Source organism: Onychomys torridus, chromosome 7 (assembly GCF_903995425.1).
Source record: "Onychomys torridus chromosome 7, mOncTor1.1, whole genome shotgun sequence".
In the NCBI taxonomy this organism is placed as follows: Eukaryota; Metazoa; Chordata; class Mammalia; order Rodentia; family Cricetidae; genus Onychomys; species Onychomys torridus.
Window position 1 is genome coordinate 17,698,730 of NC_050449.1, and position 15,147 is coordinate 17,713,876.

Sequence of the window (15,147 nt, forward strand, 5' to 3'; positions counted from 1 at the left end):
CTCATGTGCATGTGAGATTGTGTGTACGTATATATTCATGATCTTCTCATAATTATTTTGCATTCATCTATCAGTAACATGATCTCTCAGATAGCCTCCCCAAATCCTGGTACTGTACTGAAACTCAAGTATCAGAGGAAGAGGGCTTTGGCCCATTTATTAACTTCTATAGAAATTTGATTTCAGTGCCATCCCAGAATGCTAATATTCATCCTGTTCACCAGGAAAGCTTCAGGAAATCAGGTCTTTCAAGTTTTAAGAACTTCACATACATTTGCTAGTCAAAACAAGACTGACTAGTAGGGTAAATTAGAAAGGGGAGCTTAGGCTTAGCCTTTGGCTCGGCTTGTGTTTGGATGCTCTTTGTGTAGGCTCAGGCTCCCCATTCCAACACTAGGCCTCTGTTCCCCAGAAAGGAAGTTTACTGATCTGAGCTGTGGCAGATGACGTGTGTGATGTAATGGCTGATAATCGTTAGTGCTCTAGAAAGGGAGTTGGATCCTTTTTCTCTTCTGCAAAACAGGGACTCTATTAGGCATAATTTTAAACAGAAAGCATGTGGTTTGGGGCTTGCTATTTGTTACTTTTTCCTGCACTTAAAACTTCCACTCTGTTTATTTGTGTGGCACTGATATAAAAAAAATAATTTTAAGTCATGTGGAAATCTAAGAGCTTTTTGGTGCATAGCTTTGAAATGAGTGCAGTTTTGGTACCAACACAAAGGAACATGTGCAGAGGCCTGCTTCACTCACTGCCACTGGGGAGGGGAACATGCTCTACAAGACTGGAGAGGTGCAGCTGGGGACATGGCTGCCCTGATTTTCTGTGTCTCATCAAAAGCTATGGGAAGTTCTGTCTCCAAAGGCAGTAGACTGGATAAATGAGAAAATAGTGCGTGGGAATTTATAATTAGTTATTTAGGCATAAATGAGGGCTTAAAACATGAAAAAATTGGATGGCAGTAAAGAGAAAATGTAGATCGCATGTTTTCACAATGTGATTCTACTCTTGGAAATTTAGCTGAGAAGTCCATGGTGGAAAATCCACTCACCAGTTATTTTCGTATTAATTACTGGCTTTCCACAGTTAGAAAATGCCTATGGTTATTTTTGGTATGCAGCATTTTACATAATTAATTATTTTAAAAACTAAACTAGTAGAAAACGTGTCATCTAGTTGAGGAAATCATGCTGGAAAGATGACATTGGGAGTAAATAGCTGCTGCCTAAGCCCAAGGACTTAAGCTTGAATCCCCGGTACTCACATAAAGCCAGGTAGATGTGCAAGTCTGAGTGTTCCCGCTGTGAGCTGGGAGGCAGAGACAGAATCCTTAGAGACTCATGAGACAGCTAGCCTGGTCAGACAGACACTGTCCCGAGGTGAGGGTGGAAGAGACTCTGACGCCCGAAGTTGTCCTCCTACCTCTAAAACATACCATGGCATGTGTGTGCTTCCCAGCATCGTACACATGAATGCATGTATACACATACACACACATGCATGAATACATATATTCACATACACACATGATTTGATGAAATAAAGAAAGTGAAGTGTGAACTATATGTAGTAAGTTATAAATAATGACACAAATCTATAATGTATGTATATATTTGTACAGATTTTGAGTAAGTGAAAAATTGAAGGTGGTATATAGTTTTAGAGTACTTAAAGTTCTTTTAAAACTATTTGTTTTTAAAATCATAAACACTTTTAAAATTGTTCATGTGTATAAGGGGAATGTACATGTGAGTGCAGGTATATGCAGAGTGCAGAAGAGGGAGGTGTATCCCTGGAAGTGGAGTTACAGGTGATTGTGAGTTGCCTGACACGGGTGCTGGGAACCCAACCCAGGTCCTCTGGAAGAGCTGCAAATGCTCTCTACTACTGACCCATTTCTCTAGCCTCATGACTTAAAGTTACTAAACAATTTTCTCTTGGATAACAATTTGATGAGCATTAAAATGACTTTTCTATAGTGACGTGGTTATGCCGTATACTACTCTACACTTAAAATAGTTGCTAGGGTAGACTTTACAATATGTATTCTTGAGGAAGGGTAAGGTCACAAATTCTTGGTCTTCGTTAATGTTCAGTGCTTTTTACTGCTATTCCATATGGAATTGGCTCATGCCTTTTCACTACAAAGAGAGCGGTTAGGGCCGAATGCTGTGTAGAGATAGATATGTGAACTAAAGTCAGGTTCTTCTTCCCTGTTTGACTTCCTAGTTCTCAGACAGACCTGAGAAATATACAAAACCCTTGCACAGTAACTTATAGTTCACTTTATCTGTGTTGGAGTATAACCTGGAATACAGATTACAAAATGTGTTTGTTATAAGTGTGTGATTGTAGTTAATATCTGCATGGCTGCAGTGTCTAGGCCAGTGCTGTCCAACAGAAATGTGCCCAAGCCACACATCTGAGCAGCTTATATAGTGCTTCATTTTCTAGATGCATATTAAAAGTAAAACAAGTGGAATAATTTCAGCAAATTTGAAACATTTAAACATTTAATGAGATAAAATGATTGCTGGAATGTTTCACACTTCAGTGTGAGCCTTCACAAACCTGGCTTACTTTGACTTTTATGTTTCATGTGTTGAGTGTACCTAGGGCCTGCTTTCCTGTACAGCACAATTCTACATAGGGAGAGTCTTATATCATTTCCCATAATGCATTTTTATTACATTTATTGTATGTGTGTATGTATGGATGCATGCATGCATGCATATGTTGTTGGTATGCACATTCCATGGAAGAAATGTGGACACCAGCAGACATCTTGTCTAAGTTGGTTTCCACCTTCCATCATGAGTTCTGGATTCAAACTTATGTCTTTGGAGCCATCTTGTAGTTCTTAATGTCTCTACTTGATCATTTTCTTTCTAGTAATCCTTTAAAGTTCTCATCCACACCAGGCGGTTGTGGCGCACGCCTGTAATCCCAGCACTCGGGAGGCAGAGCCAGGTGGATCTCTGTGAGTTCGAGGCCAGCTTGGGCTACCAAGTGAGTTCCAGGAAAGGCGCAAAAGCTACACAGAGAAACCCTGTATCAGAAAAAAAAAAAAAAAAAGTTCTCATCCACAAGCAGACTGTCACTTACACAGTGATTTTTACTCAATTAGTGTCAGTATCAGACAACTGAGTGGCTCTCTTAGGTGGCTAGGGAACAACCATGTAAACCTTGTATTCAGGATTTTTGTGTGTGTGTATGTGTGTATGAAGTCATCAGTTCGTCAGCCTTGGGTCCTGGTGCTTGACCTTGGCTAAGCTGCTCCGTCTCCTTAAACAACATCTTTCCTCTTTCCCCTTTGGGCTTCTTTGAAGCTGCATGCGGGATGTTATCCTGGTGCTTATCTTCTCATCAGATTCTCTACAAATATTTATCTTATCTGCAGCATCATTATATAAAGGAACTAAGAATCTTACATTTTCATCAGCCTAGGACTTCAGAAACCATTGCTGACTTTGGGGTCATTTTGTGGCATCCCTGCAGTGTGATAAGCTGGTCGGCATTTGGTGGGCAGGCTCAATGATAGTGTTCTAAGTTAAGGGGCTTTGTGAGACTTAGTTTCAGCTACAATGTGTATGCACAAAACATTGTTACAGTGCTGATGCTTGCTCCCCTGGGTTTAGAGATGTAAAGCTGATTGACAGTAGTGGCAGTAGACCATCCATCAAGGAAAGAACAGATCTATTAACATTCTCCTTTTAATAACCATCTGGGATACTTTACTTCCCTGGGGCCATGTGCATTTCTTATAAATTGAATGCATACCTCTTTATCTGCATGCTCTTCAATCAGTATTTGAGTTTCTGCTTGCTAGTGCTAGCCTAGATCATAAATTTAACATTGGGATTTTATCCTGGTAAGTTTATCAGATTCAGAAATGTGATCTGCAATGGGAAATAAAGCACTCCAAGCCAGGAGTGAGCAGGGCTCATCTGCTGCTCCAGTTTTGTTCTGATTCTTGTTTGATCTTTTAAAAAAGTTGGCTCTTTGAGATATGCTCAGAAGTAAGATGTTTCTAATATTACAATCAAACTATTAATGGACCCATTATAAGAAAATGAAAATCTTACCTCTCTGTGTCAGTGATGAGAGAAGAATACAGAAGTGACCTCCACTTTTCTGTAATTGTATGCTGTTTCCTTTCATATATGTTATCCATTTTCCTATTTAGCCCCATCTAGCACAATTATCCCCTTTGTATCTGTTTTCTCTAAATGGCATTCTGAATGGTTTGAATTGCAAGTTAATGATTATTATAGACCTTATAGACCTCTCAGCCCCCCTTCCATCCCTCTCCCACATCTTTGGGTTCCTCTTTAAATAAAGGAACACAGAGCCTGTTTCCAAGAGACATAATTTTGTGACCTTTCCCCACAGATAGCTGTGCCATCTTTAAAGGACACCAGTGCACAGCTTCACATTGCTTACATCTGGTTGTCTCTCTGTGGCAGGGCTCTCAGGACATAGGGAGCCACTTTAAGAGTCTACACGTAACCAAGGGCCCAGGGAGGGGGTCTTTATCCCAAATGTTCTTGTTAGCCCTTGTATATACATACGAGCACGCAGGTGAAAGAGACTTAATATAGCTAAGAGAAAAGCCCTTTGAACATTTAACTTGGTGTTAACTTAAAAACATTTTCACTTTTTCTGAAGACTGTAAATGGAGTGTTATTTATTCATTAAGATCAGCAGCTATTAGTATCTAACTTCACTGGCTCTCTAATGGCTTATGTATATTTTTGTTTTAAAGTTTACTTTGAAATGATTTCTAAATTCCTGTATCAGGATATTAGATTTCAGGGAAGTCTTACCTCCCATCCAAACCCAAATAGGGGGGTCCATAAACTAGAACATCATCTGGGTGCTATGTAATATTTTTATTTGTGTGATTCCTCAGCCACTAAGCCATGCTCTGTGGAATTAATCGATATTTATGGGCCATATTCTCCAATCTTTCCTGTGACCTTTGTACATATGAGCTAGGCAGGCACTGGAACGCTGACCTCCAACCTCAGCTCCCACCTCTGTAACTAACTGTGGAGGTTTGTAAGAGGACCTGCCCTCGTTAAGTGGGAGCCTTGGTCTCAAAAGTCTCGCAGGTCTTGGTGTGGACAGTCAAACGTGCCATGTACTATTTGATCCATCAGATAAGATTAATCACACTTCTTCATAGTTGTAATTTGTTTTTGCCATCTAGTCCAAGACCTTTTTGGAAATATAATGTCTGTTACATTAACTCAAGACTTCTCATTATGCTATTCAAATATTTCTGAAGGGTAGGACTCTGATCTTTGAACCTCAGCTCTTATTTCTCTAGAAACTATGTTGGTCAAGATAGCCTATCCCCTTAGGAGACCAAGATACCCATCCTAAAGGACTAAAAGACACTGTCTCTTGTTTTCATGTCTTTTTTGAGAGAGACAGGATCTCTCACCATTCCAGAACTTGCCAAATTGACTATGCTTGTGGGCTCACAAGGCCCAGAGATTGACCTAGCTCTGCCTCCAAAGCTCTGGGTCCCAAGTGAGCTGTCACACTTGTGTTGTAGGGTTGTACTCAAGTACTGTACTTCTGAAATTTCTCCAAAAAAGTAATTTCTAAATATTCTGATTGCAAAAGTGTTAAATAATTAAGGTGATCAATATTTTAGTTAGCTTCATTTATTCATTACTTTTACATATTAAAATCGCAATATCACTTTGAACCACATAGATACATGTGCATATCATCTGTCCATAAAAATAGTAGTGGGCTGCAGAGATGGGTCAGTGGGTAAAACACCTGCTGTTCTTGCAGAGGATCACAGTTTGGTTCCTTTCATATCCATGGTGGTTGACAACTCTAGTTCCAGGAGTTCTGATGCCATCTTCTGGCCTCTATGGGTACCAGGCATTTATGTGGTGCACAGGCGTACATGTAGGAAACATAAAATAAAAAAAAATAAGTCATTTTAGAAGTAAGTAAAATTCCAAACAGCTCTATTGAAATCTAATTTGCATATCAAAAACCCATTGATAATATATTGTTTGAGGATTTTAAATAAACTTTTAGAGTAGTACCATTGCCATAATCCAACTTTAGAATGTTTCCATTTTCCTAACACTCCTTTGTTTCATTTCCCTTAATCCTCAGTCACAGCTGACCCCATGCAGCTGTCACTTTCCTTTTTGTGTGTGGGAGTTTTCTAGATTTTCATATACATGGAATAAGCATATAGTCCTTTACATCTGGGCTCTTTCAGTTAACACAGTGCTTTTGAGGTGTTTTGTTGTAGTTTTAACTTTTGTTACTTGACTGTTAGTGATATTGAACAACTTTTAGTTGGGTTGGGTTACTTTTGTTATGGAGATGTTGGAGTAATATCCTAACCACTCACCAGATGGTCACTTGACTTGCTGACTCTCTAAACCATACTCCTTAGATTTTATAAGCTACCATCATGGTTAGTAGGTTCTGTTTCTAACCAAGTTAAAAAGAGTGGGGGCTGGTAGGCCTCCAAAGCTCTCGCTGGCGTTTTGTGTGACTTGGCTTTAGGGCAGCAGCCCTGTTTGTGAATCTCTCTTTGCCAGATCTGGCCATCTTCTTCCTCATTCTCTCCCTTATCTTACCCCATAATACCCAATGATTGTTTGTCTGGGTAATATTACCTAAGAATTGAGACCTGGATCACTGGCATTTTCTTGACTGTGCACATCTCCACATACACCCAGGTGTATACATTGCTTTTTACTTAGAGAGTTGATCTAGAAACAAAGCTAAGTAACAGTTTTAATGACAATGATTTTACTTATTTTGAGTAAATATCACTTGCCCCCAAAGTCCTTGTCAGAAGAGTTATGTGCTGTCTTAATAGTGTGTATTAAGGTGAAGATTGCCACTAATTTTGATGATACAGGATGTGATGAGTGGTGAATCGGCTTCAGACAGGCATTTGAGCTGCCCAGCCACATCCTGCTGCTCCTTTAGAGAATTCTAAATTTAGGTATTCCTTTAGAGAAGAGCTTCTGCTGGCCGACTCTTTCCTCCCCACCATCCTTGCTCAGAAAGTTTCCTTCGAAATTAAGGGAGCCACATAATAACCTTGTTCACAGTATCTCAATTGCTTGAAGTTTTTTTTTTAACACTCTAAGAACAATATTTAATGCTGTTTGTTAATTTGTTGTAATTTGGGAGCAGAATAAAGTAATTTTTAAAAGTGCCTTTGACATTCACCTCATTTATGCAGTTGGAATATCACAGTTAAGGAGAAGTGTGTTGGCATGCTCTTAACTAGGGAGATGTGATTATATAGAAGGTTGAATTTGAGTTGTGCATGTGCAGAGTGGCCTACAGAAGACATTTAACATTTCCCTTTTTCTCTTGCCTTATATACTTGAGTATAAAGCAGACCCTATATATGCATATGGAAATAATTAAATGCAGAGATGCAGTGGTTGTTAGCCAGAAAGCATGCCTGGAATATGTGGATAAGCTTGGATATTTGTTTAATGTTAATTGGAAATATTGGTTTTCAGTTAAAGATGCCAAAGCTTTAGAGAAGTAATTGGATTTAGCTTCCTATTTAGCAAACTACTTCAAATCCCTGAAGTATTCCACATCCGAAACTAATTTTTCTTGATTGTATCAAGTCTACTCATGAGCAGAACAAGGGTTGACATAGTTTTTTAATATTTAAAGTATTTCTTGACAAGACTTCAGCATGGTTGCCTGTCCGGTCCTCATGGTCAGCATACTGAAGCCAGGTGCAGGTTCCATGCTCTCCAGGGTTAGTGCACAAACCCATCCCGAATTAAGCCACACGTTCCCTTTTCCTACACACTTATGTCTAAATTGAGCTGCTGACCATTTTCCAGGAGACAGCACAAAATGGTATGTTAGTTCTAATGAATTCTGTACACTTTTCATATAATCTTATGTACATGCACTTAACTTCTTCAGATATATATTAGGAAGTACATTTTGGGGTGGTCCTTTAGTGGGTTTGAATCTTGACTGTCTCCGGATATTTGAGTGATAGGTGTTTGGGGTTAGTGAGCAAAAGGCCTCATAAAGTAGAACATTTGATCATTGAAAGGTGGTTTATTCAGGGGACAGTTTAAGTGTGCCAGTAAAGCCTCATTGGAGGGTTAGTATATGTAGAATCCTTTGCAGCTGGGAAAGGTGTATAGCGGTATTGTTCAATGGTTTTAGCTACAAGCATCGGTTTCTACTGTAGATAATAACTAGGCCCATTCTCTTCTAGTCTAATCTTTTGCCATCGAATATAATTACTTATGAAATCAAAAGATAAAACTACATGTCAAGTGAAATATGAGCAGTTGTGTCATATGTGGTTATTTAATTAAATGTGTTTAAATCATTTTGACAGATAGCAGTAGTGACTGTGGTGGTTTGAATAAGAAATGTTCCAATATTTGATCATTTTGTCCCCAGTTGGTGGCACTGTTTGGGGAGGTTTAAGAGGTGTGGCCTTGTTGAAGGAAGTAAGTTTGTCACCAAGGACAGGCTGTGGGAGCTGATGGCCTTACCCTACTTGTTGTTCGCGTTCTGCTTCATGCTCCCGGTTCAAGATGTGAGCTCTCAGCTTCCTGTCCTGCTGCCGTTTGCTGCTAGGCCTGGGCTCTGCCATGCTGGACTCTGGACTGTAAGCCCCAGTTAGCTTTCTTCTGTAAGTGACCTTGCTCATGGCATTTTATTGCAGCAGCAGAGAAGTAACCAATTTAGCAATAATAGCAGCTCTGTAGGTTAATAATGGGTTATTCTAGTGTGGGGTTCTGTCGCTTGTTTTCATTTTGTTATGCTAGGACCTGGCTTTTAGAAAACTTCACAGCCTTGCTTCTGCCTCCTGTGCCTTCCAGGGCCCTGGATTTCTTTAGCAAGTGAGTGCTGCATGGTTCAGTTGACAGGGATCTTTCCCCAGTCTGTTTCTAGTGTGTCTCTAGGTTAAGATGAACTGCCAGCCCTAGTGTGTTCACTTCTGTGCTTGGGGCCTTAGCACAAAGCTTGGAGTGGTGCTCTGCACATGACTCTTGACACACATCACGTTTGTGGAAGTCTCGGGTTCTTCCAAGGGAGTTGGTATTTTGTCTGGGAGCTTCTGGAGACTTGCCTTCTATTTCTGCCAATAATTTCTCTGGGGCAAGGAAATAATCTTGCTAATGAGACATGTAGTTTCCTTTACAAGCTGCATGCCTCTGTTTATTGTGCCCACTCCTGGAACCGAGCAGTCACTGTAGGTGCTGGGGGCAGTCTTCCACCACTGTGACTGCACGGGAGCTCTCAAGGTGTTTCAGCGCTCTGTTTTGCCACTGTGGAATTTTTATGATCCTTTTGTGTTTACAAAGTAATTATCCTGGAGAAAGAATAGGTCCCATCATCGTTCCCATGACATTTGAAAAACTCAATACTTACATCATTTGAGGTAAATTATTTGCTATATAACAATTGGGTTTACACTTATTTTTCTAAGTGCATTTTCCCCATAGGTCCTAATCATAGGACTAATACAATATTTTGAAGTATTCTAAAATAAAAATGGTTTAAGAGCTGCTGACTGGCATCTGATATTATTCAATAGGCTATGTATAACAAACACCTAGAAAAGTTATTGTTCTTTTTTTTATTCAATGAATTAATGTTTTTGGACACTTTATTATAAACACTAGGCAATGATTTATTGACAGTGCGTATAGCCTGTAGTCACCTACTGGTCTATAAATAATAGTTTATTACCAAAGTTAAGGTGTGGAGAACACAGCATTTCTAAAACTCTTGGATGTCCCCAGATTCTCTGCTCAGCCATTTTAACATTCCTCTTTTTTCTAGGAAGAGAATCATGGTAAGTAAAAACAATAATTTAGCTATTTTATTATTATGACTTAAATTGAAGTAAACTGTGGTGGCATAGTCCTTTGTAATCACAACACTTAAGTAGCTGAGGCAAGAAGATTGCAAGTTTGAGGTCTTATTGAGCTACATAGTGAGATATTGTCATTAAAAAATCATTCTTGCCTTTGACTGGGTTTGGATTTGGTTTGTTCTTGCAATTTAAGAACTTTGAAAAACATGATTAAGTCATTTATTGTGCCCTCTCTGAATTTTTTTTAATGTTGGTGCTTATAGCTCCAGTTTTCTCTCATAGGACTGGTTTCCGTGTGTCCCAGAGGTTTGGGTGTGCTGTGTTTTCAGTTTCATTTAGTTCCAGAATATTTTTATTTCTTTTTTGATTTCTTCTTTGACTTATTTGTCATTCAGTAATGAGTTGTTTAATCTCTAGTAGTTGGTGTATTCACTAGGGATTTTAAGTTTTAAGTTGTGATCAGATAGGATACATTTAGATATTTTTGAACTTGGTTTGTGTCCTAGGATGTGGTCTATTCTAGAGAAGTTCTATGTGCTGCTGAGTATAATGCGTATTCTTTAGTGTTTGGGTGGAATATTCTGTAGGCAATCTGTTAAGTCAGTTTAATGTATGATGTCAACTCATTCTGATGTTTTCTGTTTAGTTTTTGTCCAAATGACCTGTCTATTAGAGAAAGTTGGGTATTGAAATCACCTACTATTAATGGGTTGGTGGTAATTTTATTGAGTTCTCAAGTCTTGGATTGTCTTCAGCATTTCCATCAGCTATATGTTGTGTTTCTTTGGATATCATTTGGGAATTTATTTCCCTTGTTTTATAGTTACTATTCCACTTTTTGAAGAGACACCATGGCCATGAAAACTTATAGAAGAAAATATTTAATTGGGATCTTGCTTACGGTTCCAGAGAGTCAGTCCATTGTCATCGTGGCAGGGAGTATGGCTATATGCTGGGAGGCTGGCAGGCATGGTGCTGGAGAAGTAACTGAGGGCTTAACATCCTGATCTTCAGGCAACAGGTAGGAGAGAGAAGAGCTAGGCCTAACATGGGCTATGAAATCCTCAAAGCCCACTCCTGGTGATACACTTCCTCCAACAAGGCCATACCTCCTAAACCTTCTTAAATAGTTCCACTCCCTGGTGACTAAGCATTCAAATAAAATATATGAGCCTATAGGGGCCATTTTCAATAAAACTACCACATCCCTTTGTTGCTGGAGTTATCTCCAGTCCTGCCCTGGCCCGCAGCCACTCAGAGCCAAATAAACACACAGAGACTTATATTACTTTTTTTTTAAAGGAAAAAAAAAATCAAACTTTCATTTTTTAATGTTTCATTTTTTAAAATTTCACAGAAACAATGTTTTCTGCCAACATACATGGTCAGATTTAAGGTATTTCCTGGTTTAAAATTTGAACAACGTTGTGAATTTATGTTTCTCTCTCAGCTCTGGATAACTATATTTTAACCATTTTGTTCAGTCCCTAATATTATCCTCCCAACCAGCATATAGATTTCATTCTAGTCTTAATCAATATTGGTATGTTTCTAGTTTGTATTCATACAATGAGAGGCAATGTGAGCATTTTAATACATGTCTAAGAATATGCATTTATAAAATGTATCATGTCACCCCTTGAGTGAGAATTATTGTTTGAGGAAAAGAGAAAAATGGGTTCACCCTCATTATTTTAATTGTATTTTATGTTAGTATGCTTAGTTGATGCAATAAAAAAAGTAAAGGGAAATGGACAGCTTTTTATTTTATTTTAATTTTTTTTACTATTTTTAATTATTATATTTGTGTTTTAATTTTATACATCAGCCATGGGTTCCCCTGTCCTCCCCCCTCCCGCCCCCACCCCCACATTTCCTCCACTCTCTCCCCTCCATTCCCATCTCCTCCATGGCCAAGACTCCCCTGGGTATTCATTTAAACCTGGTGGATTCAGTACAGGCAGGTCCAGTCCCCTCCCAGGCTGAGCAAAGTGTCCCTGTGTAAGCCCAAAGTTCCGAACAGCCAGCTCATGCACTAAGGACAGGTCCTGGTCCCACAGCCTGGCTGCCTCCCAAACAGTTCAAGCTATTCAATTGTCTCACTTATCCAGAGGGCCTGATCCAGCTGGGGGCTCCACAGCCTTTGGTTCATAATTCATGTGCTTCCATTTGTTTGGCTATTTGTCCCTGTGCTTTTTCCAATCTTGGGCTCAACAATTCACATTCTTACAGTCCCTCCTCTTTCTCAACAATCGGACTCCTGGAGCTCCACCTGGGGCCTGGCTGAGGATCTCTGCATCCATCAGTTATTGGATGGGAGTTCCAGCACGACCATTAGGGTGTTTGGCCATCTGATCATCAGACTAGGTCAGATCAGGCTTTCTCTCGACCCTTGCCAGCAGTCTACAGAGGATGTATCATTGTGGATTTAAGGGGACCTCTCCAGCACTCTGCCTATTCCTGTTTTCATGTGGTCTTCATTTATCATGGTCTGTTATTCCTTGTTCTCCCTTTCTGTTCTTGATCCAGCTGGGATCTCCTGCTCCCCTAAGCTTTCTTTCCCTTGAACCTTGCCCTTCATTACTCCCACTGTCGTCCAGGTTGTTCATGTAGATCTCATCCATTTCTCTGTCATTGGGTGATCCCTGTGTCTTTCCTAGGGTCCCATTTTCTAGGTAGCCTCCCTGGAGTTGTATAGCAGACTCTTTGTTTTACATCTAGTATCCTCCTATGAGTGAGTACATACCATGTTTGTCCTTCTGAGTCTGGGTTACCTCACTCAGGATGATTTTTTTCTAGTTCTATCCATTTGCCTGCAAACCTCATGGTGTCATTGTTTTTCTCTGCTGAGTAGTACTCCATTGTATATATGTACCACATTTTATTTATCCATTCTTCAGTTGAAGGGCATCAAGGTTGTTTCCAGGTTCTGGCTATTACAAACAATGCTGATATGAACATAGCTGAGCAAATGCCCTTGTGGTATGATTGAGCGTTCCTTGGGTATATGCCCAAGAGTGCTACAGCTGGGTCTTGGGGGAGATTGATTTCCAATTTTCTAAGGAAGCGCCATATTGATTTCCAAAGTGGCTGTACAAGCTTGCATTCCCACCAGGAGTGGAGGAGAGTTCCCCTTGAGACTTATATTACTTATAAACTCTATGGCCATGGCAGGCTTTTTGCTATCTAGTTCTTACATCTTAAGTTAACCCATTTCTAATCATCTCTAAGTTGCCACGTGGCTTGTGGCTTGCTAGTACTTTCACATCGTGCTTCCTCTGTCTCTGGCTGGTGACTCCTGACTCAGCCTTCCTGTTTCCAGCATTCTCTCCTCTGCTTATCCTGCCTATACTATACTTCCTGCCTGGCTACTGGCCAATCAGTGTTTTATTTTCAGTCAATCAAAGCAACACATTCACAGCGTCCCCAGCACCCCTTAAGTTCTTTATCCTTAATTTCATTGAGATGTTTCTTTGTGTCTTCTTTAAACACCTTGAATTCTTTGAAGAAGTTCATTATTGTTCTTTTAAATTCTGTGTCCTGTGTTCATCTAGGTAATTCTTATTGCAAACATTTCTACAGTACTGGGAGCTTTTAGAGAGGAGACACTGTATACTGTTTGTATCTTTGTGGTGTGACCTGGGCATGTGACTTCCTTGGTCAGTTCTGTGTTTGATATGGACAGAGCAGGTTGGGATGGAAGAGTGGCTGTGCAGGCGACTTGGCCCTAGATGTTGGAAATGGCTGAGGTGGAATGAAGTCGGGTGGACACAGGACACTGGGAGAGTGTACAGGATGTGTGTCCCTAGTCCAGCCTTGGAGAATTGTGGAGAGTTTGGATGTGGCATAGCTGGAACCTGTTGGCTGAGGATCTTGGTTTGAAGTCTAGAGATTGGTTGCAGTGCAGGAGAGGGTAGCCAATCGGTTGGGGCACTGGATATGGAACCAGCCTCTCTTATTGGATCTCAGGAATATTCTTAAGTTATTTTAAATATTGCTAGAACATCTTTCTTAATTCCATATTGTGTGGTTATTTATGCCCAAATCAATTTAATCAATTTTCTAGTATTGAGCAATTAATTTCCTTTGAGAACTTTACTATTGTGAATATTGCTGCAGTGAATTTCTTTGGAGTTAAACTTGGCTCATTATTGACCATTTCCTTAGGATAAGTTTTTATTGTGGACCAACTGGTCCAAGGTAAATGTATTTTTGCAAAGGTGTCTGATGTATGTTTCTTTCCCGAAAGGGTATGTTACATTCCTTCTGTTCACTGGTCAAGCTCAGTTTTCTGGTGACATTGGAGGTTTTTTTTGTTTTGCGTTGTGACAGAGTCCCTTGTACCCTCCTGTGGCCTCTATCTGGTCATAGAGTTGAAGATGATCCTGAGCTCCTTCCCTTTCCTCCACCATGTGCTGGGATTGCAGATATGAGCCACCAGAGCTGATCTGGGCATTATCACTAAACAAAATCAACAGTAGGAATCTTTGCCAATTTAAAGTCGAAGATGCTGTCTCATACTCTCAGTGTGGTTCACCTGTTGTGTCCTGGTCTTACTAACACTGAGATGAGCTGTTTCCTCTTTTAGCATCTGTATTAGATGTAGGGATTATGTCTGAGGCTCTTAGTCCATTGGTCTAATTCCCAGTCTTCCTCCCATTAGGAAAATTGGGATAAATAATCCAATTTACTTTAAAACTGTTATCTTAAAAGATGTGGTATAACAATAATAGAAGACAGTACAGACAGACACAGTAAAGTTAGTGAGTGTACGTTGAACACAAATAATGTAATTAAGCTGCATTTTCCTCTCAATAATTCATTTACTTGGTTTTAAGAATGAGGAGAAGATCTAGTTGTTAGGTAATTATGTCTAGGTAGTGTCCTGCTAGCACACACAAGAACACAAACTGTCTGTGCTGCCAAGATGCGAGGAAAAGAGACCTCCAGTGTGTGAAGGGAACAGAAAGAAGCAGGATTGGAGGACGTCTTTCCAATTACTCCTTGGGGGTACTATCTCTCTCTTTTGGTTCTATGAGATAACAGATAATCTGGAATAAATACTGCTGTGTGGCTAGGCCAAGTTTAGTGACTTTGGTTTCTTTACAAAGGCTCCTGAGTGGTGTAGGATCTACAAAGGAGAGTGGTTATCATAAAGACTAAAGGGAAAATGAAAAATCACTCCTGGAATTTCTAACCCTGAATGCATTTAGTTTCTTCAAACCGAATAATTTAGGGGGATTAGTAACTCAAACAGACTTGCAGTCTTTTGA

General features: G+C 39.8%; 1 protein-coding gene across 4 annotated transcripts in view; it reads left to right on the forward strand.

The window, feature by feature from the left end:
* The window catches only part of Bbs9 (Bardet-Biedl syndrome 9), a 427,340-nt gene that overhangs the window by 231,224 nt on the left and 180,969 nt on the right, over window positions 1–15,147 (forward strand). The gene's annotated exons all lie outside the window — the stretch shown is intronic.